Source organism: Harpia harpyja, chromosome Z, assembly GCF_026419915.1.
Source record: "Harpia harpyja isolate bHarHar1 chromosome Z, bHarHar1 primary haplotype, whole genome shotgun sequence".
Classification (NCBI taxonomy): Eukaryota; Metazoa; Chordata; class Aves; order Accipitriformes; family Accipitridae; genus Harpia; species Harpia harpyja.
This window is the reverse complement of record NC_068969.1, coordinates 27,544,436-27,569,978: the sequence shown is the minus strand read 5'-3', so window position 1 is coordinate 27,569,978 and position 25,543 is coordinate 27,544,436. Positions and strand designations below refer to the sequence as shown.

The 25,543-nt window shown below is 54.1% G+C and overlaps 1 pseudogene; it reads right to left on the bottom strand.

Moving 5' to 3' along the window:
• Nucleotides 1–6,446: 6,446 nt before the first annotated feature.
• LOC128136639 (endoplasmic reticulum aminopeptidase 1-like) lies at nt 6,447–20,626 on the bottom strand (annotated as a pseudogene).
• Between the last annotated feature and the right edge of the window lie 4,917 nt (nt 20,627–25,543).

Below are 25,543 nucleotides of genomic sequence, written 5' to 3'. Positions count from 1 at the left end.
TGGGCTTCTGTCGAGGGTCTGCTTGGCCCCACGCATGCCCCTGAGAGGGGCTGCACAGGCCCTGGGATTTTTGGAGGATCTGCTTCGCTCAAGATTTATCCCTGCCAGGGCTGTGAGAGGCCCTGGCTTTCTCTGGAGCGTCTGCTTGGCCCCACGCATGCCCCTCTGAGGTCTTGGAGAGGGCCTGAACTTCTCTTGGAGGGTCTCCTTGGCCCCACGCGTGCCCCTCTGAGGTCTTGGAGAGGGCCTGAGCTTCTCTTGGAGGGTCTGCTTGGCCCTATGTCTGCCCGTGAGAGGTTCTGCAGAATCCCTGGGCTTCTCTGGAGGGGTCTGCTTTGCCCCATGCGTGCCCCTCCGAGGGCTGTGAGAGGCGCTGGCTTCTCTGGAGGGTCTGCTTGGCCCTATGTTTGCCCCGGAGAGGTTCTGGAGAAACCCTGGGCTTCTCTGGAGGGTCTGCTTCTCCCTACGTGTGCCTTTGACAGGGCTTGGTGAAATGCAGAGCATCTCTGGAGGGTCTGCTTGGCCCCACGCGTGCCCCTGAGAGGTGCTGCACAGGCCCTGGGACTTTTGGAGGATCTGCTTCGCTCAAGATTTATCCCTGCGAGGGCTGTGAGAGGCCCTGGCCCTCTCTGGAGGGTCTGCTTGGCCGCACGCGTACAGCTATAAAGGCTGTGAGAAACCACAGGCTTCTTTGGAGGGTCTGCTTGGCCCTACGTGTACACCTATAAAGGCTGTGAGAAACCACGGCCTTCTCTCGAGGGTCTGCTTGGCTCTACGTGTAGCCCTGAGTAGGTTTGGAGAAACCATAGGCTTCTCTGGAGGGTCTGCTTGGCCCCACACTTGCCATTGCGAGGGCTGTGAGAACCCTTGGGCTTCTCTCGAGGGTCTGCTTGGCCCCACATGTCCACCTATAAAGGCTGTGAGAAACCACGGGCTTCTCTCGAGGGTCTGCTTGGCCCCACGCGTACTCCTATAAAGGCTGTGAGAAACCCTGGCCTTCTCTGGAGGGTCTGCTTGGCCCTACGAGTGCCCCTGAGAGGTTCTGGAGAAACCCTGGGCTTTTCTGGAGGGTCTGCTTGGCCCCACACGTGCCCGTACAAGGGCTGTGGGAGGTCCTGGCCTTTTCTGGAGGGCCTCTGCTTGCCCTGACTCGTACCCTTACGAGGGATTTGAGAAACCCTGGCCTTCTCTGGAGGGTCTGCTTGGCCCCGTGCGGGCCCCTGAGAGGGTTGTGAGAGGCCCTGTGGCCTTTTCTGCGAGGGTCTGCTTCTCCCTACGTGTGCCCTTGACAGGTTCTGCAGAAACCCTGGGCTTCTCTGGAGGGCTGCTTGGCCCCATGCGCGACCTCGAGAGGGCTTGGAGCAATGCAGAGCTTCTCTGGAGGGTCTGCTTGGCCCCACGCATGCCCCCTGCTAGGGCTGTGAGAGGCCCTGGGCTCCTCTGGAGGGTCTGCTTGGCCCTACGTGTGCCCATGAGTGGTTCTGGAAAACTCTGCCGCTTCCCTGAAGGGTCTGCTTGGCCCCATGCGTGCCCCTGAGAGGGCTGTGAGAGGCCCTGGCCTTTTCTGGAGGGTCTGCTTCTCCCTACGTGTGCCCTTGACAGGTTCTGCAGAAACCCTGGGCTTTTCTGGAGGGTCTGCTTGGCCCTGTGTGTGCCCCTGAGAGGTTCTGGAGAAACCCTGGGCTTTTCTGGAGGGTCTGCTTCTCCCTACGTGTGCCCTTGACAGGTTCTGCAGAAACCCTGGCCTTCTCTGGAGGGTCTGCTTGGCCCCAGGCGTGCTCCTCCGAGGTTTGGAGAGGGCCTGAGCTTCTCTTGGAGGGTCTGCTTTGCCTGCATGTGCCCGAGAGAGGTTCTGCAGAAACCCTGGGCTTCTCTGGAGGGTCTGCTTCTCCCTACGTGTGCACCTGACAGGGTTTGGAGAGATCCTGGGCTTTTCTGGAGGGTCTGCTTGGCACCATGCTTGCCCCTACGAGGGCTGTGAGAGGCTCTGGACTTCTCTGGAGGGTTTACTTGCCCCCACGCGTGCCCCTGCGAGGGCTGTGAGAAACCTTGGGCTTCTCTGGAGGGTCTGCTTGGCCCCACGCGTACACCTATAAAGGCTGTGAGAAACCACAGGCTTCTCTGGAGGGTCTGCTTGGTCCCACATGTACACCTATAGAGGCTGTGAGAAACCACGGGCTTCTCTGGAGGATCTGCTTGGCCCCACACGTACACCTATAAAGGCTGTGAGAAACCACGGCTTCTCTCGAGGGTCTGCTTGGCCCCACGCGTACACCTATAAAGGCTGTGAGAAACCACGGGCTTCTCTCGAGGGTCTGCTTGGCCCCACACGTACACCTATAAAGGCTGTGAGAAACCACGGGCTTCTCTCGAGGGTCTGCTTGGCCCTACAACTGCCCCTCTGAGGGCTGTGAGAGGCTCTGGTCCTCTCTGTAGGGTCTGCTTGGCCCCACAGGTACAACTATAAAGGCTGTGAGAAACCCTGTCCTTCTCTGGAGGGTCTGCTTGGCCCTACGTGTAGCCCTGAGTAGGTTTGGAGAAACCCTAGGCTTCTCTGGAGGATCTGCTTGGCCCCACGCGTGTCATTGCGAGGGCTGTGAGAACCCTTGGGCTTCTCTGGAGGGTCTGCTTGGCCCTACGAGTGCTCCTGAGAGGTTCTGGAGAAACCCTGGCCTTTTCTGGAGGTTCTGCTTGGCCCCACACGTGCCCGTACAAGGGCTGTGGGAGGTCCTGGCCTTTTCTGGAGGGCTTGCTTGCCCTGACTCGTACCCTTACGAGGGATTTGAGAAACCCTGGCCTTCTCTGGAGGGTCTGCTTGGCCCCGTGCGGGCCCCTGAGAGGGTTGTGAGAGGCCCTGTGGCCTTTTCTGGAGGGTCTGCTTCTCCCTACGTGTGCCCTTGGAACAGGTTCTGCAGAAACCCTGGGCTTCTCTGGAGGGCTGCTTGGCCCCATGCGCGACCTCGAGAGGGCTTGGAGCAATGCAGAGCTTCTCTGGAGGGTCTGCTTGGCCCTATGTGTGCCCATGAGTGGTTCTGGAAAACTCTGCCGCTTCCCCTGAAGGGTCTGCTTGGCCCCATGCGTGCCCCTGAGAGGGCTGTGAGAGGCCCTGGCCTTTTCTGGAGGGTCTGCTTCTCCCTACGTGTGCCCTTGACAGGTTCTGCAGAAACCCTGGGCTTTTCTGGAGGGTCTGCTTGGCCCCACGCTTGCCCCTGAGAGGGCTTGGAGCAATGCAGAGCTTCTCTGGATGGTCTGCTAGGCCCTACGAGTGCCCCTGAGAGGTTCTGGAGAAACCCTGGCCTTCTCTGGAGGGTCTGCTTGGCTCTACGAGTGCCCCTGAGAGGTTCTGGAGAAACCCTGGGCTTCTCTGGAGGGTGTGCTTGGCCCCACGCGTGCCCCTGCTAGGGCTGTGAGATGCCCTGGGCTTCTGTGTTCGGCAGCAGGTCCCTGACCAGGTCCCGGGCAAGCCCGCTAGCTCTGTACATGTAGGAAATTGTGCATGTTGGTGCCCGTTGCTTCTCCACCTTCTTCTCACCTGAGCGGCATTGCTTCCCCAGGCACCCATGGGGTGCTCGACGTGTGGAGAGTGGGCCCCACCAGTGGGAGTGTGGGCAGGGGTGGAGGCCCCCAATACGAAATGGAGCCATAGTCAGCCATGCCTGTGGCCCGCCATGACAGCAGCCTCTCGATGTCAGACAATACCTCGCTGTCCATTGTCCCTGGGACGGGACAGGGCCCCCCAGGGGGATGGGATCTGGACCCTCAGGGGGACAGGGACGGGACCCTGCAGGGTCAGACCACAGCTAGACACCATGAGTTCTCAGGAGCTGCAGCTCAGAGAAAGCCAACTGTTCCCAAAACACCTTCTCGAGAAGGCACGTCAAGCAGAGCTGGCGACTGCCAGCAGGCTAGCAATTGCCCACAACGCTTCAATGGCAGGTGCAGGCCCAGCTGCTCCATCACTATCGCCAGACATTCTCATCCGCTTAAAATGCTTACATTTTCAGTTCTTTTTACAATTACTGCGAAGTTCAGTTTTATCAGTGTTTCGGAAATGCTCAGTGCCGGAAGCTCAGAGCAACGTGGTTTCGTTCTTTTCATTGCCATGTTTCGGCATGTCCGTTAAGACTAGTAATACTCAAACACGATGAGCACTTGACAGGCGTTGAGCCTGTGGCTACACCCCAGAAGCGTTACCGCCCGGACAACTAGACAATGTTCACACACATCTCTGGGGTGTACGGCAGAAGTGAGATGTTCAAAGGTCGTCGCCTGTTTTCCCAAGTGCACGGGATCGAGGTCATTTTCTTTGCAGCAGCTCCCGTGTCGCTGTGGTTTAGACTTGTGACCATAACAGCGCTGATAACGCACTGATGGTTTGGCTGCCGCCGAGCAGTGCTTGCACGGCCTCAAGGACTTCTCCACACCTCGCTCTGCCGCCCCAGTGAATAGGTGGGGACGGCACACAACCGGGCAGACGACCCCAGCTACCCAAAGAGATATTCCGTGCCACATCACGCCGCCCTCAGCAGTCAAAAGGGAGGGGAGGGGTTTTCGGGAGGTTAGCCAGCTTTTGCTTGGCAAGTGGTTGGGCACAGGTCTACCCCACGGGTGGTGGTAGGTGCTTGCCTCTTGCCTTTGCATTACTTGCTTTGTTTTCTTTTCTTTCTCTCTTCTTCCACTTCTCCTTTGCTTGTGAAACTGTTTTCATCCTGACTCACCAGGCTGCTTGCTTTTACCCTCCCTTTCCTCTTCCCCCAATCCAAGCCAGCTGCTGCCTGGAGCTTCGCAGCCTGCCGGGGTTAACCCTCAGCACCAAGGTCTTCTGCCTTCTGTCAGTCAACACCGGTAATGAGCCACACTCACCTCTCCCGTTCAGTGTCTTCCACCTGCGATAGCCATGTAGGAGATGACGGAAAATACAGGAGTGAAATTAGTCAATGGTTTTTGATGTGGGTGACTGTATGAATGGGGACGCAAGGAACCGTTAATTGGCTGATGAAGAACAGAAGGTGACACCCCATCTAGAAAAGACACCACTTGTCTTGCCCGCAAGGAAGGGCTCCATTCTCTCTCCCCAAAACATCCTTCTTCCTCTTTTTTATTCAGGAGAGAATCAAACCTTACTCTCAAAAATGAGGGTCTGTCGTGGTTTAACCCCAGCCAGCAACTAAGGACCACGCAGCCGCTCACTCACTTCCCCCCCCCCCCAGTGAGATGGGGGAAAGAATTGGAAAAAAAAAAGTAAAATTCGTGGGTTGAGATAAGAACAGTTTAATAGAACAGAAAAGAAGAAACAATAATGATAATGATAACACTAATAAAATGACAACAGTAATCCTAAAAGGGCTGGAATACACAAGTGATGCACAATGCAATTGCTCACCACCCGCTAACAGACACCCAGTTAGACCCTGAGTGGCGATCCCCCCACCCCCACTCCCCCCAGTTTATGTACTGGGCATGAGGTCACATGGTCTGGAATAGCCCTGTGGCCAGTTTGGGTCAGGTGCCCTGGCTGTGGCCCCCCCCAACTTCTCGTGCCCCTCCAGCCTTCTTGCTGGCTGGGCATCAGAAGCTGAAAAATCCCTGACTTCAGACTAAACATGACTTAGCAACAAGTGGAGAGATCAGTGTGTTATCAGCATTCTTCTCATACCTAGCGCGAAAACATAGCACTGTACCAGCTACTAGGAAGACAATTAACTCTACCCCAGCTGAAAGCAGGACAGGGTCTTCATTCAGGAAAGGTTTAACCTGTCTGGGAGGATTCCAAAGGAGAGACAGGTTACAGAACTAAGACGTTCACCAACCTTCCCCCCCCGCCCCGTTTTCCTGGTTTTGCTTGTGGCTGTAGGCCGAGGCCTCTGGTATGCTGTGAGGCGAACGGCCTGGCAGGGGAACGGCCGGCCGCAGCAAAGGCAGACCGCCAGCCCCTGCCTGAAGAGAGCAAACCCCGTGTTTCTGTTCGCTTCCTTCACCTGCCCCGGGCTGCTCCGAGGCGGAGCGGGGCCTGCAGCGCGGCCGGGGGCCGGGCCGGGCCTGGCGGCGGAAGGGCCCTCCCGTCACGGAAGGCCGGACCCGCGGAGCATGCTGGGAGACGTAGTCTCCCCGGGGCGGCGGGCCGGGCGGCCATCCTGTGCGTGGCAGCAGACCCGGCGGCGCGGAGCCCACGCCAGTCCCCGCCGTCGGTACGGGGGAGCGGGCTTCCCGATGGGAGCGGGCGCTGCTCCCCATCTCTGTCGGGGCCGGGCGCGGCCGAGGCCGTCCCCGTCGGCAACGAGATGGCAGCGGAGACCCTCCCGCCATGGCGGCGCTCACACCACCTCCCCTCCGTCTCGACCTCCCTCCCGTCATGCACGCCGCGCCCCCGCCTAGCTCCGGTCAAGCGCTGAGCGCTGATTGGCCCCGCGGGGGGGGCCCCGGCCGGAAGCGGGGAGATTTGAACGCTAACGGCCGCGCAGGCGGCGGCCGCCCAGCTGGTGAGCGCTGCTCTCCTCCCGGTGCCCGCTCCTCCTCGGCAGCAGCGGCCTCTCGCCGGTGCCCTGACAGGCAGTGCCCGCTCTACGCGTCTCGCCGGGCCGCCCCGGCCGCCGGAGGGCCCCCGCCGCGGAGCTCCGGTGAACGGCGCTGGCGTTTCGTGCCTTCGGCCTCTGGGCCTTCCGAGTTGTTCGTTTAGTGAGTTTGCTGCTGGGGTTGTAGCAAGCGGCACCTCCCCGGGCCACCGGAGCTGCCCCAGGCGCGTTCCGCCGCTCATGCTGGGAGTGGAAACGCGCGAACGCCTGCTCCCGCTTTCTCCTTGCAGGTGCTGAGAAGAATCGCCAGATCCCTGTTCCTCTCGGAATGTCTGCAGGTGACTGTGGGGAAATTCTCAAGTACTACGAATTGCACGAAACAATTGGAACAGGTAGGCTTGGTCTGTGAACGCAAACGGGTGCGTGCGGTCTGTCTAACCGCTCTAGTGTTTACGCGAGTGTGGATTAACTGTTATTGCAGAATCTACAGGTCACGCTTCAAGTGTGTATTTCGGGGGGCAGAGCTCTGAAAACGTAGTTGGGAGTTGGTAGCAGCGATCGCTTCTTCCTCCAGCGCAGACGCCGCACGCTGTGCGTGCTACGTACTCCACTGTGACCGTGAGATTATGGGCAACAAAGCATGTCGTTGCGCTGAGCTCTAATCACCATTGCGTCACATCTTTATGACTGTAATAGCCTTGTTTCTAACTGAGAAACGGCAGCAGCACCTTTCCAGGTGCAAAAACATTATCCTAGTCCATCACTTCACACTGGCATCCTTCCATTAACATGTCTTTACTGAAGACGACACGTTTCACTTAGCCGGCTTAGATAAGTCCCCTGTAACCAAGAGAAATCCTGGGTTTACACTGCTGTAAGCAAGAAAAGAATATGCTCTCAGTCTATTTAACAGATTTAATGAATACTATATACATTATCAACACTTCCTTCTTCAGTGGTATATACTCACAAATACAGAATTAGTATGTTTTTCAGACTTGGACAGAAGGCCTTACCTCACGACCTGGATACACTGTTAATGAGACTTGCTCTGTCTTTGCTGCTAATCACTGTATAGTTCTCTTTCAAAAGGTTGATCAGATGATCCCACCCATCATCTTCATAGTGCACCATTCCCATTCATGTCCCCCCTGAATTTAACCCACTCCACCTCTTCCGGAAGGATAATAACGTCTGGAAACAAAAGGGTAACTCCTTTTTTTCTTAGTGATTCAAACACATCCTAGTACTATACCCAGTAATACTGTTACTCTCATTTCAGTGATTTAAAGAACACAGCAGCACGGTTTCTGAAAATATTAAGAGATCGTTATAGTGATATTATTGAGCTGACAAGTATTTGCTTCTCTGGGACTAGTTGTTCCAGTTCCGCATTCTGAAAAAAAACCTGCAAAACTAAAAGGCTTGCAAACAAACTTTGAATAAATTAATCGCCTAATTAGTCAAAGAAATTACCTGCTTTAGTTGTCATCAAAAATCTCTGAACAGTGTCAGATTTACTGGTAGTGGAGGTTAGTGGAATGTGCCACAGGTACCTACTGCAAAACAGAAGTGCTTTGTTTAATGGAAGAACTTTGCAAAAGTTTCTCCAACTTGTCCCAGTCTAACCACCGAGTAAAATCTTTTGCCCACACAGTAGCAGCAACAGGCTGCGCTCGCACTTCTGACTTCAGTGCAGTGCCAGGTGCATCTCGCTACCTTTCATTTAGTTTGCCTGGCAGATCGCTGACACTGAAGCCGCCACAATATGAACTTTCCAGCCTAGTTCCACTAGCACGTCTCCAGCACAGGCTCACCCAGAAGCCCAGGCACTGCAGCTCTGCAGCTGCTGGCACCTCGGCCAGGCACGCAGGGTCCAACGACGCCTACGAGTGCTGCTGATCCTGAGCTACACAGGGACAGACTCACAACCAAACAGCTCAGGGAGCGTTCCTTAAGAAACAACAGTAAAAGCTCTTAGCATACATCACTGTCTGCCATTCGAGAGTACTTCCGTTTGCGTGCTGAGATTTCCCCATTTTGTTTACCCTGTGGATGAAGGAGAATCTACCCCTGTCACGTAGTACTCTTGCTGCAGGTGGACATTCTTCCCTCTCACTGTGAGAGTTAGCAGGGGAAAACCTTTCTGCAGTGTCCAAGTGCCCATCGTTGCCCTCACATCAAGAGTTTCTCCTTTAGTCCAGTGCTTGTTTTTAGTAGCAAGGGAAAAAGCAGACAAGTAAGAAGTGGAAGACGGGAGTACACTGACAGTGAAACAGAAATGACGTGCAGAAAACAGACTCCGCAATCAGTGAGATCGTAAAGTAGGTATGTTCATTCAGCGTTGGGCCGCACGGGGGGTAGTCCCACCCAAGTCGTGCGCGCCCGACTCGGCAGTTTGTCTCAAGTTTATACAGTCAAGTGTTACATATTCACAATACGCCTATACATATGCATGACCTATCCCCGCTTCCTATTAAAATTAGCTCCGAGAGGTCATTTCCATAGTCTCCTCTCAACTGCGCTCACGCAGTGCCTCTTTATGGTGGTCGTCTGGTGGTCGCAGAGATGAAGATAGATGACTCCTCTTCGTCACCGCTAGTAACCTTTTTTCTTGCGCAGGCTCAGCCATTTCTTGCTATTCACCCAAGCCGCAAGACCAGTCTTAGCTGGCTCTTGGGGCCTGCTCCTGCTTCTTATCGGGAGCTGTCTTTACCTCATTGGCTGGTCCTTGGGACTAGCTCTTCTTATCAAAGACTGTCTTTGCCTCAGCTAATTTCGACAATGTAAGCGCTAAACATCATCCTTCATCCCCCCTTATTATGTCTACTGAGATTCTTTTGACTCCCCTTGCCTCAGAAATGGGTGTGTAAGAACTCTGTACAAGCTGCTGGGTATTTGTAAGCTCTATAGAGGTATGTTTGGACTGGATATCATGACGTCTCCATCTGGTTTTCTTGTGCACACTTTCATGGAGTTAATGGCAACTCCTGAAGTACTGCTGTTTTTCAGTCAGCCCTGGGCACAGGAGCAGAATTTCTGTCCAATCACAGAAAAATACAGATTTCCAATGGAACTGAAGAAACTTACACTCTCCCCAGAACCATGCTTAAGTGGCAAAGAATGCTTTTGGAAGGTGCATGTATCAATGCCACAGCACAGAATAAACGTGAGGGCACAGATACGTGTCAAATTCCTAAATACTGACGGATAAAAAACTAGATGCTTACTGCATATGAAGATGACTGTTGGCTTCTTCTGCAACAGCCATCACCTTGTGGTTCATTTTTGTTAGTACCTCCTGTAGGGCAAATCTGAAAGGGAAAAAAAAGTTTTGGTCATCTTTCTTTGATGTCATAATCGTAAGTACTGGTCACAGTCTTCAGGAATACATTAGAGAGACACATCATTCACGAGAAGTGATGAAATCTAAAAAAACAAATAAGAAAATGAGGAATACTTGCATTCATCATGCTGTTCCACAGATCTTCATTTTTTGTATTTCAATAGCTGTATTTCTGCAGGTACTGCACAAGTCCAGCTTTAAACACATCAGCAGTCAGGTAGTCCCTCAGCATATTTAATATACAAGATCCCTGAGAAAAAGAGTGACAAAGTGTTTACAAAACTACTCCTTCGCTAGCAAGAGGCTTGCTTCAGAAGAATTTCAGCGTGCCACTCATCTGCATAACGGTACACTTTTGTATGTGTCTCTGATTAAAAAGTAATTGGGTTTTATGTATATTGAAACAGTACTTCTTTGGGTTTGTGTGATCGTCACTCTTAAAAATATCACTGATTGAGTAAGTTACGCTATTATTTTTCTAATTACTATACAAGCCAGCACCGTATAATGCTCCAGTGAAAAATGCTCCTTGGGTTAAGAGCCCCCCAGAATGGTTTAAGACTAAGTTGTTACAGAACAGATAGAAGAAGTAAAGGCTTCCTCATTTTAGAAATCGAAAAGGCAACTGCCATTTGAATCCACCCAGGTGTTTTGGACAAGGAACTATTCAAGTCATAAACCCATTAATACCGTGTGCCAGGTATTCTATGTAGGGTCGAAATCAGTAAAATACAACTGTATAGTACAAGCAGTACAACTGAAATCAGTAACAGTTTTGTATTTTACCTTCTCATAAGAAACATTATCAAACATCTCTAAAATTTGAGCTGGACCTTCCACAGGAGTAGACAGAGGTTGTGAGGAATTTAATGCATCCACTGCCATGGCATAAAAACATCTCCTTAAGAAATAGTCTTCCTAATAGGAGGCAAAACCAAATATTACTACTACATTTTGCTCAGTGACCACTGAACCCCTATTCATTCACTTTTCAGTCCATTCCACGTGATCTTTAAATCATACAAAGAAAGCAAACCATATCTTTCTTTTATTCCAGAGCATAATCCCCCCCCCAACAATAATACAGCCAAATAAGTCCCAGTGTTCTAAACTAACTTAAATAGCTGATCTAGTTGAAGATGTCCCTGCTCATTGCGGAGGGGCATTGGACAAGATGACCTTTAAAGGTCCCTTCCAACCCAAACCATTCTGTGATTCCATTCTATCATTCTGTGATTCTAAAATTAGTTGAGCTAGTGAGACTTAAAGACACCTGCACATTCCGACAGAGTGGTCAGTAACCACAAAACAAATTACTCCCCCCCCCCCCCCCCCCCCCCCCCCAAATGGTGAATTTCCCTATTATCATGCCACTGCAGTGCTATGGCAAAATTCTGCCCAGATGCATTGTTCTTCTCACTTTGGTAGAAAATTTCATGTATCGGACCTCTGATAAAGCTAGTGGAAGGATTTTCGTCTTTTCAACTCTCACCCTATTTGATGAAATAAGATAAAATAATTTCGTTACACTTTTGGAAGTCTAAATGTCTTTGAAAAAAGAATACACTTTCACTGCAATCATTAAATTCCATCATAAGTTCCTGAAAACATGTACATGTAGGCAAATCAACATCCCTACTCTTCAGAGTTAACATCAGATAATCCTCACAAACAGAAATTTAAAAGTAGTTCACAGCAAAAATCTGCTTGGTCTTTATCCTTAACTAGTGGATTTAGAAGGCAGTTACAAAATAAAAATACCATAACTGCTGCTTACAACTCTCAGTTCTCAATGGGTAATGCTGACTGACACGAACTCCATAAACTTTGCAAACCCTACATTTAACCACAGATCATGCCACCGCTCCGTGGTAACGAGGTTGCCAAACCCCTGCGGGAGGGAGGGGGGAAGAGCTTCTGAAATTAAATACACAATTTATCCTAAAAGCTGCTACTGACCTGTAAGAAACTGCATTTATAGTATGCTATTGACCTCTAAGGAACTTTTTGTAGTGATACAGCTTGCTCTGGCGTCTTCCCACTGCATTTCTCATTTTAATGGTAATACGCTAAAACACTGGCTTCCACTCACGTTCCAAGAAACCTTGTAAAGAAACCACTTTTGGCAGGAGAGCCACATACGAAACAGCTAACCTTTCCAAACTTTTATGTGCCTATTTTGGTGGCCTGCAATTAATTTCAAGGGCTGACAGTGGTGCAAAGGCCCCGCAGCATTGCAGCCGCTGAACTGAACACATTTACGTTTACAGCCCTCCGCGTCTATGCAGCCTGCCGGGACTCCTTCACCAGAAACAGTCCTCATGATTCACAGAAGAGCACCTTCAAGCCAAAGCAACTATTTTCAGCTTATAGCTCCAAGATCCCCCTACCCACACAGAATCCATCGTCCCTGACCCCTCCTCATGCCCATTCAAACTCCTTATTCTTCCCCAGATCCCGCCTGACGAACCAGCTCATGGGCTATTACCATACTACTAATCCAAAGTTTAGAAGATGCTGAGGACTTTTCAGGGTTGTACAACAACACAGATTCCTGGTATGTGGGCCATCCCCAGTTTTCCATAGCACCAGACCGACAGTCAGGAATAGCTGCTAAACCTAGAAAAAACATTAAAATAGTACTAGTATCATTTTAATCCATAAAGAGCTCGCTCATCCCACTTCCTGATTGCTCCCACACAGGCACATGTATCACACACACTTCTAAGGGCTCTCTTAAATGTAATCACAAAAGCATACTTTAAAAAAATCTCCAGACAGAGCACAAGGATTTGAAGTTCTCAGTGAAGCTTTTCAATCTGTCCTTAAGTTCTGTGAAGCAGCCAGTTTAAAAGTCTGTGAGCCAAACTTTGCCCAGTCTTAACACTCTAAATTACTGATTTTTACTGCTATTTTACTCTCTATGCTTAATAATGTTCTCAAATACATTAAGTTATTTAACACTTATCTTGCTTAGGTAGAGGATATGGAATGCTGAAGTAATCCTCGTACAAGTCTAAAAGTTTCACTGCCGCATCCAACGCATAGTCAGCTTGGTTGATCTTGTCTGGCACCGTGGACATGGAAATCTACAGCAGACAAGAAGGCAGCGCTTCCAATACCAGCATCAAAAGCTGACAGAAGTTGTTCTTCATCCCAGTTACTTAAATGACCACAAAAAGGGACCCTAGAGCACACACTTAACAGTTCTCATACACCAGTTACTAAAACATTTGCATAAAAATATTATCAGAATTAGGAACACAAGTTTTAAAACTTGCCCACCAGAACCACTATGCCCCTACAAAGACTTCTACAATTTCCACCCCTACCACGTTAGAGTCGTTCAACTGACACAGGTTTATTTTAGTGCTGATTCTCCATGAAAACTGTATTTCATTTGCCCTTGATTATATAATCTTACATGAAACAAACTATGTTACCAATGCATATAACGATACAAAAAGCAAGCCCGTTACCAAAATCTTCTGCAACTAACAAAGCTCAGTGTGCAAACTCATCATCCAATTACAAAACCGATTTAATTCTCTCCTTTCATTCCTGTAAAACATCGAGATACATAAATCCAATGATTTAACTGAAAAGGAAACCATTATGTATTCACACAGACTTAAACACAAAAAAGCTCTTACAAAATGAGACACAGTTACCTTAGCTCCATGACCGGTTATTTTGCTGATGGATTTAAAATCTGAAACAATAAAGGCCACAAGGTACGTAGTCATCTTGACGGTGGTATCAAAATGGTCCTTAACAAGCCGGGGCATTATATTCACAGACTTCACCTAAAGAACAGGCACAGCTCATCACCCAGTAGCACCACCTGTGAGGACCTTGGCGCCACCAATTGTTGTGTTTCTCCTCAGTTTAAAGGGACTACCTTTTAAAGAGACTACATTTTAAAGAGACTACATTACATTTCAAAGATACATTGGAAATGAGTCATCCCCGTGGCTATTCTTCCCCACACAGAGAACAAAAACACACACATGTTGTGGCGGGTTGACCCTGGCTGAACACCAGGTGCCCACCAAAGCTCTTCTACCACTCCCCCCTCCTCAGCTGGACAGGGGAGAGAAAATATAACAAAGGGCTTGTGGGTCGAGATAAGGACAGGAGAGATCACTCACCGATTACCGTCACGGGCAAAACAGACTCAGCTTGGGGAAAATTAACTCAATTTCTTACCAAGCAACCAGAGTAGGGTAATGAGAAATAAAACCAAATCTCAGAACACCTTCCCTCCACCCCTCCCTTCTTCCTGGGCACAGCTTCACTCCCGGATTCTCTACCAAACCCCCCAGCGGCGCAGGGGGACGGGGAATGGGGTTTACGGTCAGTTCATCACACGTTATTTTCTGCCGCTTCATCCTCCTCAGGGGCAGGACTCATCACACTCTTCCCCTGCTCCAGCGTGGGGTCCCTCACATGGGAGACAGTCCTCCATGAACTTCTCCAACGTGGGTCCTTCCCACGGGCTGCAGTTCTTCACAAACCGCTCCAGCATGGGTCTTTTCCACGGCGTGCAGTCCTTCAGGAGCACACTGCTCCAGCGTGGGTCCCCCACAGGGGTCACAAGTCCTGCCAAAAAAACCTGCTCCGTGGGCTCCTCTCTCCACAGATCCGCAGGTCCTGCCAGGAGCCTGCTCCAGCGCGGGCTTCCCACGGGGTCACAGCCTCCTTCGGGCACCCACCTGCTCCACTGTGGGGTCCTCCATGGGCTGCAGGTGGAGATCTGCTCCAGCGTGGACCTCCATGGGCTGCAGGGGGACAACCTGCCTCACCATGGTCTTCCCCACGGGCTACAGGGGAATCTCTGCTCCGGCGCCTGGAGCATCTCCTCCCCCTCCTTCTGCACTGACCTGGGCGTCTGCGGGGCTGTTTCTCTTACATGTTCTCACTCTCTCTCTGGTTGCCGTTTCTGTGTCTGTCCCGCAACCTTTTTTTCCTTCTTAAAAATGTTATCACAGAGGCATTACCACTACCGCTGATGGGCTCGGCCTTGGCTGGCAGTGGGTCCATCTTAGAGCCGGCTGGTGTTGGCTCTGTCGGACATAGGGGAAGCTTCCAGCAGCTTCTTACAGAATCCACCCCTGTAACCGCCCCTGCTAGCAAAACCTTGCCACACAAAGCCAATACACATGTGTATATACAGGCAGTTTCATTCGTAAGCATTACTTAGTTCTACATTGGCAAAACTAGAAAAACAAAAATACTGTTCACTGCTTCAGTTATCCTCAGTGTCTGCCAGCACACTGACTGAATTAATCTCACACAACTTCAGCTGAGTAGAAGCGGTATAAATCTCAGCAGACGTTCTTACACGAGAGAAGTGAACTTCTCCAGATCGTGAATCAGGTACCGCAGATATCTAGTTAAGCATAAAATGGGTCGTGTGGTGGAGGTATCCATTTTCGCCTCTTGGTTACAGAGGGCCTTAGCTAACTAACTTAGACCTGGAACCTGTTTAGCCACACTGAACTGTAACACTGGCACCCACTCCTTATTCATTATTTTATCCATTTCTCTACAAAAGAATTGATTTCTTATACCAACTTTCAAAGTGTTTCATATCTGAAAAGTACCGGGCGGGGGTGGTGGTGGTGCTGTTCCCTCAGCTATAAGGCTTAGTTTCCTTGCAAACTAGCAACTAGTAGTACAGAAGAAATTATGAAGAATCTCTTACACCCAAAGTAAGATCAAATGTACAAAATGTAGTTCACCCTCTATATGCATACATATTTATAATGGCAAACAATATTTGTTGCTATTACATATATGGCACTTTCGTGCCGAGATTTTTGTTGAACTCCAAAGTTTGGTTTTTTTTTTCACAGAGACACTCCTGCTTATCTGACAAGTAAGTTAATACACATGAATCGTGTACTTATTCATATGTATTTCATCATTAATCTTAAAATATAAGATCAACATGGAAAGCATTTTGTGAGTAAAATAAAGATTATAGACACACATTGTGCTGATCATTCTTGCACCTCTGCTGAGAAGCAGGAAGCCACACGCATTATTTTATTCATTCCTTTTCAACCTTGTGCCAAGACCACCAGCAGCAGCACCACACACTCCCATAAAAGACCTGCGGTAACGTTCAGATCACCATTCCCATTAACAGCAACTGCCTGGATATTCCGTTCTCCTTTTGCTTTCTCCTTTCAATGGTCATCAATCAACAGCACACCATTAAAAGTATCCACCTACAACTGGGGTATTGGACAGTGCGAGGTGCTTTGGTTCCCTCCTCACCTTAATTGAAAACCTGGCTTGGAAGGCTGGTTCGTCGAAACATGGGGGTGTGGATTGTCCAGCTCATAGTTCACAAACGAGTTTCACCATGTCTAGTGCACACAGGCGACTCATGGGGGGCGGGGGGGTTACAAAAGCGACCCAGCCTTGGGTTGCCTTGAGGCCCTGTCTCTCTGCAGAGACGACTCACGGGGAGCTGTGTAGACAGCTTAGCCCTGGGTTGTCTGATAAACCCTAAAGTAAACAGGGCAGTGGCCGCACCATTCAAAGAACCAAAACCTGAACTGAGCCTTGAAATCCCTTAACAAACAGTATGCCCTGAGTCTCAATCCAACCACTATTCAGTTGCTGAGGAAGCAAGGCAAAAAACCCCCAGTACCGGAGGGTTTCAGCTTCAGTTTCAAATGACAACCTTGTGTATTCAAACAATCACAGACCAATGAAGGAAAGGGGAAACTCCACTCAGATACACATAATCCATTTAGGCATCTATCATAATCCACTCAGACATGGTTATACACACCATTCCACAAGTCGGGGGATTAAAACTCTAAGATTCAGGTTGGAAATGGGGGGAGTCACTTCTCCAACTATGCAGTTGGCTTGCGAAGGAAACACACATACACCCCCCCCTCCCACCCCCTTGATCGGGACGCCGGTCAAGGTAACTTCCCTGGGATTGAGAGCCGTTACCTGCAGGGGTAAGTGAATATTGTTCATGCTTTAAGTTTGTAAATGCGTTTGTGGTTGTGAATTGCTTGTGGTTGTAATAATGTACTACTCCTGCCTTAAAAAATTGCAGTAGTGCATTCCTCCATTGTATCTGTATAAACCTGTAATAGTGGCGTGTTAAGTCTGTAAGTGAAGTTCAAATAAGTTGTTTGTTTGAACCTTGCAGTTAAGTCTGTGAGTGAAGTTCAAGTCGTTTGCTTGAACCTTGCAGTTAAGTCCTTTTCCGTCACAACGGGAAGGCCATTCGTGCAGCTGTCGGCTCAACTGTGTTGCTGCAAGCACTCTAAGCAGGGGAAAAACAAAGGGTTTCAGTCACAGACCTTTGTAGGTGCAGTGCTCGCTCCCCCGAGGTGTGAAAACAGAGCCGTTTCCCACCTACGAAATAACCAGAGGTACTCCCAAAAACTTTTGCGTGTCAAGGATTACGCGAGCGCTCCATCCCAGAACTCTGCCAGGTGCTGGATGCCGAGACCGCAGCAGTGCCCGCCGAGGAAGGCCACCTGCTCCAAGGGCTGCTGCTTCATTCCCGACGCCTGCCGCGCCGCGCAGGCGCTCCCAGCCTGGACGGCAGCCTGGCTGATGCGCGGGCCCTGGCTGTGCCGCACAGCTGGAACCGCTGCGGTGGTGGTCCCGGCGAAGGCCGGGGTGGTGAGCTTTGCATGGACGAGGAGGAGGTAACGCAGCGGGACGACGTGCTCGGGGAAGACTCACTGCGTCCCAGGGCAAAGGCCTGCTGCCGCCCCTGGCACCGCCAAGCTTCTCTAGAGGGTCTGCCTGGCCCCATGAGTGCACCTCCAAGGGCTGCGAGAGACCCTGGGCTTCTCTGGAGGGTCTACTTGCCCTGACTCGTACCCTGACGAGGGATTTGAGAAACCCTGGGCTACTCTGGAGGGTCTGCTTGGCCCCACGTGTGCCCCTGAGAGGGGTTGGAGAGGCCCTGAAATTTTTGGAGGATCTGCTTCGCTCAAGGTTTATGCCTGTGAGGGCTGTGAGAGGCCCTGGGCTTCTGTGGAGGGTCTGCTCCTCCCTGCGTGTGCCCCTGACAGGGTTTGGAGGGACCCTGGGCTTTTCTGGAGGGTCTGCTTGGCCCCACGCGTGCCCCTCCGAGGGCTGTGGAAGGCCCTGGCCTTCTGTGGAGGGTTTGCTTCTCCCTACGTGTGCCCCTGACAGGGTTTGGAGAAATCCTGGGCTTTTCTGGAGGGTCTGCTTAGCCCCATGCGTGCCCTTATGAGGGATTTGAGAAACCCTGGGCTTCTCTGCAGGGTCTGCTTCGCCCCACACCTGCTCCTGCTAGGGCTGTGAGAGGCCCTGGGCTTTTCGGCAGGGGCTACTTGGCCCCACGTGTGCCTCTGCGACGACCTGGACAGGCACTGGCCTTCCTTGGAAGGTCTGCTTGGCCCCATGAGTGCCCTTCCGAGGGCTGTGAGAGGCTCTGGGCTTCTCCGGTGGGCCTGCTTTGCCCACGTGTGCCCCTGAGAGGTCTTGGAGAGGCCCTGGCCTTCTCTGGAGGATGTGCTTGGCCCCACGCTGCTTGGCAGCTCTGTGTAGTCAATCCACTTTTTATATCGAGGGCAACTCTCCCACCTCTCCTTCCTTGCCCGTCCCTTCTGAACACTTTATAGCCATCGTCTGCAATGCTCCAGTCGTGTGATTCCTCTCAGCACGTTTCAGTGACGGCGACTAGATTGTAGCTTGTTATCTGCAGCACGGCTTCCAGCTCCTCCTGTTTGTTACCCGTGCTGCGTGCGTCAGTGCAGAGGCACTTCTGATGGGCTGTTGACCATGTCACCTTCCTAGAGGAGCGTGCCCTAATTCCTCGGAGGCGCCTCACAGGTGTTCCCCTGCTGCCTCCTAATCCATCAGCAGCACCCGGCTCCTCTGTCGCTCAAAACTCCATCCCCTTCCCCTGCTAACTCTAGTTTAAAGCTCTCCTTATCAGTCTGGCCAGCTTGTTGGCAAAGACCCTCTTGCCCCACTCGGTCAGGTGAATCCCATCAGCTCCCAACAGACCCAGCTTCTCAAAGGCAGATCCATTGTCATAGAAGCCAAAACCTTGAGTATGGCATCAGCCACACAGCCAGGCATTCACCTTTTCGCTTCATCTCTTCCTTCCTAAACCCATTCCTTTCACTGGGAGGACAGGTGAAAACACCACCTGTGCTCCAGCTCACTTTCACATTGCTCCAAGGCACATACAGTCTTGTTTTGTTCCAAGTTGCCTCGTCGCAGCGTTGCTGCACCCTACCTGGAAAAGTAGGAGCGGATGACAATCCGTGGGGTTCACCAGGCTCGGCAGCCCCTCGGTGACATTGCGAATGCGAGCCCCTGCTAGGCAGCAAAGCCCTCGGGAGAAGTTGTCTGGACGGCAAGCGGGTGCTTGCCGAGTGCCCCTCGGTAAGGAATCTCCAGTTACTCGTACTTGATGTGCTTTTCTGGTGGCAGGGGTTCTCGTGCGGCTGGATGGGTGGATCAGCTCTGTGTGGTCGGCTTCTCCTGGATCCTGTCTCTTACTCGTGCGGTCTTCATCCTCCGCCCCAAGAGCACTGAATCTATTACGCAGGGGCACTTCAGGGGAAGGTTCTTCCCTCTGCTCGCAGCAGAGACAAGGAAGGGTCCAGTCTCCTTTGCCTTGTGAGTTACTTGGGTGTTTTAGGGTGGTTTTGAGGATTCCCAAGAAGGTAATACACACACACTGACTATAAGGGAAAAAGCAAGCTTTTTATTAACTACGCACGTGTGTTATGCTACGGGTGTTTTACAAAGCGAAAAAACTATTAACATACCGACCCAAGGACTGTGAAGAAGAAGATGAACCATCCGTACATTCCGTACATTCTTGTGCCGTCTTGCGCCGCGAGCCCAGTCCAGCAGTCCGTAGGTGCCAGCTTTACGTGGGTGTCCCCACGGAGGCAATGGTGACCCTGCCATACACCAGCCCACTGCTCTTTGGAAAACTCCGGTATTTTATACATTTGCAGAGGAACGGGTGTCGACACTCGCGGCCAATGAGTGTTGAAACATGCCTCGATTGCAACATAGGAAGCCTATGGCACATGCGCCCGCTGGCCAGGCACGCTGCACGTGCCATAGTCATCCCTTCTATTGGTTCATGGGCTCTGTGCACGTGGCAAAATACCATAATCCATCAGTCACGTCCACTATGCTCTAACCAATAGCAGGGCTTTTGCAAGGGAAGCAAAATTACGTGTGGTGCCTTGTATTCCTCCATTATTGCACGTACTACCTCCCCTAACCTTGCTCTACTTTCTTATCCCTATGGTCAGCATTTCAAACAATAGGCAATAAACTATCTGTTCCCTGTGCTGACTGCGTCTTTAGGTATCTATTTCTTACTCGGTGTTCATCCACGGACCAAAATTCCATCTTTTAACCCTTCCATACACGTTGGGTCAGTCAGCTCGAGGCTGAATTCAGGCTAACCTTCCCCTTGTAAAGCCCCGAGGCAGGGCTGTCGCTCAGCTTGGGACAGCGCGCGATACCACGGATCGATCTCCCGCTCACGTTTCCAGAGGCTGCGCTGCCTGTTGAGCTCCTCTTGTGACAGAGCTACTTGTTTGGAGAGTTCTTCCAGCTGGGCACACTTGCAGCTCGGAGATCCACCGCTGCCTTCAGAGACTCCCTGGCAGCGCTGGGAACACTCTGAGGGACACGGCCCAGTTAGGCTGTCTAAAGCAGGGGAACGGTCAGACACAGATGTTTCCCGGGTCTCTATGCCTGCCACTGCTCGCATCCCTCCCGACTTATTGTTGAGAGATCCTTCCCAGATCCTCCCCACCCGTTCTCCGGGTGGAGGTCTGCTATCCCGTTAGAAACTCCCTTCCAACAAGGGAAATCCTGTCCGTGACGCCAACTAAGATGTTGCGTCCCAAAGTTGGAGCGTCTCAGGTTTGTGGATTTCCTTTGTCAGAATTAAGGTGAAACAACACCAGGGGAGTTCAAACAACAATCAACATTGATTCAGCCGAGCTAACCTTGCCCAAGTACAAGTGAACTCATCAACATGAACCTTGCATCATGTCATTAAGCCGCTGTTTGAAAAGAGAAGGGAGGTGTAGAAAAAGAAGTGGACAAAGGAACGTGAAACTGTGTCAGAAGGAGAGCCCTCCCGTTGAGTCACGAGGTTCAGAGCAGACCGCCTTGCTTTCTGGCCTCCTTCTCAAAGAGGAGCCCAGGGGCGGCTGGATCCGCTCCTAGTCTCAGACTCGGTCAACGGTTTATGTTTGAAAGGATGAGGCGTAGGGACTGTGGAAAAGAGAGAAGAAAAAGAAGGAGAGAGAGAAAGAGAGAAGGGAAGAAAGGAAGGAAGGAAGGAAGAAAGAAAGAGAAGAAAAGGGTTTCACCAGTCCCAGGTCCAGCGCTGGTCCAGCCAGCGTAGAGATCCAGTTCCCGAGGGAGCGCACTGAGAACTCGTTCTCCCTTCTTTTATAGGGTGTTAGTCGGTGGTCTCGACACGCGCAGTTCCCGTTCCTGTCGTTCTCTGGAATTAGTCGGTGAGCTTTGCGGGGGGTTCATTGGGGCGTTGCCTCTCTTTCCCTGCTGGCATGACCGCTTAAGCTAGAAGCACAGTCCCATCCTCCGTGGGGCCCCCTCCTCCAGGCGCATATGCTGTGCTCCTTCTCCTGGTCCCTTAAGACAAGGAATTGCGGCTCGGGAGAAGCGCGGTCCGCAGGGCCCTCTCCTCCGGCCACATTGTCCTGTTGCCAAACCTCCGGCGTTTTTACAGAGACCGCCTTCTCCACCAAAGCTCTTGAACGAACGTTTGAGACATTGACTCTAATTTGTCAGACCGTCACAAGGCCTCCATCCAAAGGGGGAGCGCCAGCGCTGGGGAGTCCCGCCTGTGGCAGGGGAGGCGCGCAGAGGGACCGGAGGCTGCGGCCGGAGACAGCGGCGGGTCAACTCCCCTGGGAGAGCCCGTGTCACGGGGGGGACGCCCTGCCCCGGTTGGCGGGTAATAGGGCCCTTTGTGACCTCCTCTTGCGGCAGCTAGTGATGCCCAGCGCCGGCGCGGCAGCCCCACAGCGTCCGGGACTCTGCCGAGGACAGGACATGAGTCCCGCAGCTCGTGCGAGAGGCTCTATGCACAGAGCACGTGGTTCCCTTCGGCCCCTGGCGCACCGGGGGTTTCCCCAAGGTTCCGCCGTCTCCACCAGGTAAGAATGCAGGGCTGGGGCGGGGCCAGCGCCACAGGGACCCCAAGGGGCTGGGGCCCAGCAGGGAGGCCCTTCCAGAAGGGGCTGGGGGCAGGAGAGCCGGCGCCAGGGCTGGGGTGGTGCCTGCTGGCAGACGGCATGCTGCAGGAGATCCCCCCCGTCCCTGCCCGGCTCCTCCGCCCCACCACCTGCCTGCTCCAGCCAGGCAGCGCTGGGATGGGGCCGCTCGCCGTGGGCTGCCCCCTCCCCACCCTCAGCCCCTTCCTCTGTCTCCCCACAGACGTTCCCCCCGCAGGAGCCGTGCACCCAGGGCGGCAGAGGGTGAAAGGGCTAGGGTGGCCGCAGAGGAGCGGCGGCGGTCAGAAAGGCCTGGGCAGCGTGAGCTGCACAGCAAGGACTTGGGCTCCACTAGCCCTGCCGCACGTGCGGAGGAGGACAAGAGCTCCAGCATCCCCGCCACAAGTGAGCATCGACAGGACCCCGGGGGACCAACTCCTGCCTCAGGACCCAGAGCAGGGCAGGGAGAGGCAGCCAGGCTGGCAGGAGGCAGCGCAGCTGCAGGGCTGGGAACTTTCCTGCCCTGCTGCTAGCGGCGTCCTGGGGGAGACGCCAGGGGCATCGGCACCCTGGCCCGAGTCTCGCTGCGTGCCGGGCAGCGGGCGCAGGGCCGGAGAGAGAGCCGCTCTCTTCCCTCTGCCTCCTGCCCCTGCCTACAGCTCTCCCCGCTCTTGTTCTTCATCAGGTGCAGCTGCTACCGCCTCCTGCTGCCAGCTGGAGGGCGAGGAGAAGGAAGCCCTCGACTGCTTCTTGGCCTTTCTCCACAGCACCGGCAGGGTAACTGCAGACTTTGTCAGCAGCGAGGCTCTGCCGGCAGCTCCCAGCTGGGTGCTGCCGTGCCTGCTGCCTGCGCGCGGGCTCTCGGAGGGCTGCTGGCCGGGCAGAGCTGCTCCCCTGCCGGCCCCCGCCGCCATCCCTGCAGCCCCTTGAGCCCCTGCTCCTGCTGGCCGTGCTTCTGCCCCCTCACCCTCCCTCTCTGTCTCTCTTCTCCCTCGCTGTCAGGAAGAGGCCTCGAAGCGGAGGTTTCTGGCCGCCATCCGCACGCTCTGCGGAGCCTGGCTGCAGGGCAGGTACCGGCCCAGTTCCTCGTCAGCACGTGAGCTGCTGGAGAAAATAGAGGTGAGGGAGCACCCCGTGGGGCTGAGGGAGGGGGGCAAAGCTGGCCGAGCACCGGCCCGGCGCTAAGGGCAGCCAGCACTCGGGCATCTGGGCACAGGGAGAGGGCGAGACAGGCCTCCGTGGCGACAGCCCTGCCTGCCACGGGGCCACCGCTCCGGGTGCCGGTGCCGGCTGCAGACTGGGGCCGGGCACCGGCAGCTCCCGTGCCCCATCCCGGCCGTGCTCTCCCTCCCCAGGTGCTACGGCGAAAGGAGGCCCCTCGCAGCACAGACGCCGTGATGTGGCAGCAAGCCGGGCTTGCCGTCGCTGCCGTGAGGTACCTACCCCAGACTCTGGCCGGGCCAGGGCCTCCCCACGGCGTGGGTCCGATGGCACCAGGCATCCCCTCTCCTGGCAGGACCCCGGCGGCACTGTCTTGGGGCCGGCGCTCTCCCTCGCGCTCGGCCCGTCGGTGGGCCAGGTGGGAGGGCGGAGGGTGCTCCGGGGCTCCCTGGTGCCTCTCGGCTTGAGAGGCTGCGTTCGGGCTCCGCCGGCCGGGACTGCCCTCTGTCCCCGGCTTAGCGGCAGAGGGGAGGGAGGAGATTGCCTCCACGCGTCCCTTCCCCGCCTCGTACGGGTACCACCCTGGGGACTGCCAGCCCCGATGGCTGCGGCCACCTTGCCGGACGTGGAAGCCTCGGCGTCCACCCGGCACCTTCTCTCCTTGCAGCGAAGAGACGGAAGGCCTGCTGGCACAGCACCTCGGCCCCTGCATCCACAGCATCTGCCATCTTCCTCCAGCGCAGCAGATGGACAGCGAACATGCTTCGCTCGATGCTGAGGTGAGCGTGGGCTGAGCTACGGAGAGCCCGCCGGTCAGTCCCTGTGCTCGTCTTCCGAGTTGGCTTTGGCTGCTGGAAGACGACAGGAGAAGAAGGAAGAGCAGGGAGACCCGGAGGCCTGTCCTGGGCATCAGAGGGCGGGCAGCTGAGGCCCGCTTCAGATGCAAGCAACTCGAGCCAGCTTCCTGCAAGGAAGAAGGGCCGGTGCAAGCACCTCACCCGCTGTGCCCCCTCACAGATCCTGAGAACTCTGGACAGCGTGCTGGAGGTGCTGACGTACGGCGCTTGGCTGAGCTCCAGCGAGGTGACAGCGGAGAGGATCCTGCAGGTCAGGCGCTTGCCGAGAGCAGAGCTCGCGGGCTCTCTCGCTTGCCTTACCCTGCAGCGACGCGACCTTCTGGAGCGTGCGTGCCCCAGCCCCGAGCCAAAGCAGCGGAAAGAGTCTTGAGCGTCCTTCCCAGGCCCCCTGCTCCGGCAGCTGGCACCGCCGAGCCACTGCCCTTGCTGCCCACCCCCTTCACGCTCTCCTCCCCAGACGGCAGCAGGCCGGAGGTCTGCTGGGACGTGGCCGCGGTGCAAGGGGAGCCCGGCCCTGAAGCTCTCTTCTTCTGGCCTCCCCAGGGGCCGTGGCCCGGCCTCCCTGGCGCAGGCCCCCCTGCAGGTTCCCGTCCTCCTGGAGAAGGGACACGCGGCTATTTTTGGGGTAGCGCGTGGAAGGGGACAGAGGCGGCTGGGGATCCGGCTGCCTCCCTGAGCGCAGCAGGTCACCAACGGTCGGCAGCGGTCCCTGAGGTGGCGGGGCGGCCGCGCCGCGTTCCAGGCCTTCCTCCTGCCCGGGGGAAGCCTTGGCAGCACATTGCCGAAGCCCCGCCAGGTGCTTGGCAGAGCCACCGCTCCAGGAGCCGCCGTCGTTTCCCAAGGCCAACAGCTTTTCCCTTCTCAGGTCCTGCTGCCCTTCATGGCGTCCCAGGAAGTGGCTAGGCGCCAGAGGGCTGTGGGGAGGGTTGTCCGCCTGAGCCAGATCTGGATGTCCTCTTTGATGCTGGAGGTAAGGGGCCTGTGGCGCAGGCCACCTCTTGGCACCCCTCGCCCCTCCCCGGTGCCCCAGAGTAGCCGGTAGCTCTGGGCTGCCTGCGAGGGAAGCCTGGCCGCAGGGCAGGGCATTCGGTAAGGCTCAGCCGTGTGCCAGCCTCTTTGCCCCTCTCCCTGGGAGCTGCTCTCTCCCGTGCCTTTTCTCTCGGGAGCCAGCTCCGTCCCGGGCCGTGGGAGCGTTTTGCAGGCCCAGCTCCGGCAGCCCTCCTTCCCCTGGGCTGCTGCCCAGCTGCTTCAGCGTGGAAGGCCTGCGGGGCGCTCAGGCCCTTCCCCTCCCCACTGCCACTGCCCGCTCCCGGCCCCCTGGCCCCGGGGCTCCTGCTGCAGCCCCGCAGGTGCTCCCTTGCCTTGCCTTGCCTTGCCTTGCCTTGCCTTGCCTTGCCTCGCCTCGCCTCGCCTTGCCTT